This window comes from Neofelis nebulosa, chromosome 2 (genome assembly GCF_028018385.1).
Source record: "Neofelis nebulosa isolate mNeoNeb1 chromosome 2, mNeoNeb1.pri, whole genome shotgun sequence".
Classification (NCBI taxonomy): Eukaryota; Metazoa; Chordata; class Mammalia; order Carnivora; family Felidae; genus Neofelis; species Neofelis nebulosa.
In genome coordinates, this window is record NC_080783.1 from 1078036 (window position 1) to 1079188 (window position 1153).

Consider the following 1153-nt stretch of genomic DNA (forward strand, 5'->3'; position numbering starts at 1 on the left):
AGACTGCGCCCTAAGCCCTCTGGGCCAGGGCTGGGGGTGGTCTGTGCATACATTCATGATAGAGAGAGGTTCTTCCACTTGGCCTGGCACAGCCCAGAGGCTGGACTCTGGTGTAGGATACTGAGCGTGTGGGCCGTGATTAGGGTTCAGAAGTCAGTTGTGGGGATGCTTAACCTCTCTGATTTTGCTTCTGCCCCATTTCTTGTTCTTTCAGGAATTTTGTGCAAAGTCCAGCTGCCTCCACTTGCTGGGAGCCAGGAGAGGCCGGAGGGAGAGGTTGTGCACACATCCCCTCTCCAAGCCGTAGACTGGGGAGGATCAGCACCCCTGGGGCCAGGATCGGACAGCAGGATCGGGCAGCATTGTGGTAAAGCTTCACAGGGCCCCCCTGAGTGTGGCTCTTCCCGGGCACGGGTCCACCCAAGTGGGGGCCTCCCTGAGCACCAACCTCGATAGGCAGGGACCCCTGAGTCCGCAGGCCCCTGGGGCCAGGACACGGCTGCCATTCTGGCTCCGATCACACACGCGGAAGAAAGAACAGGACAGGGAAAGCTGTTTGGTGCCCGGGGATGTAGGTGGGGTGGGGTTTGAACCCAGGCCCTGCTTGGACCAGCACCCCGGGCGGCCTATGGAAGGCTCTGGCTGCTCCAGCTCGAGGGTGGATGCCCGGGGTCCCACGCAGGGAGGCAGAGGAGAGGTGGGCACAGCGCACACCAGGCTGGGCGTCCACACTTCCGCCTGGGTGGGTATCCGGGCCCCGCGGCCACCAGGCAGGGCCACCAGCTTTCCTGAAGGAAGCACAAGGGGAGTGTGCCCCCTCGACAGACCTCGGCCGGTTCCTCACCGCCCCTAGCCCACCCCCAGGCTAGTGCGGCTGGCTGTGTAGCCCCTACGAGGGGTCGAGGGGCCCTGGCCCTGCCTCGGCAAGGGAGAGAGCAGCGCCGCCCCCCGGCCCTCCAGATGACTGGGCGTGCTGCGGGGTGGGAGCAGGTGGGAGGACCCAAGGAGAGCCCCCAAGTGGCTGGCCATCTAGGAAGACGCCCCGGCCCTCCTACCTCCCACCATCCGAGTATGGACAGCACACGCGTGTCCAAATGCACACACACATGCGCGCGCACACACACACACACACACACACACAGCCCTGACAGTG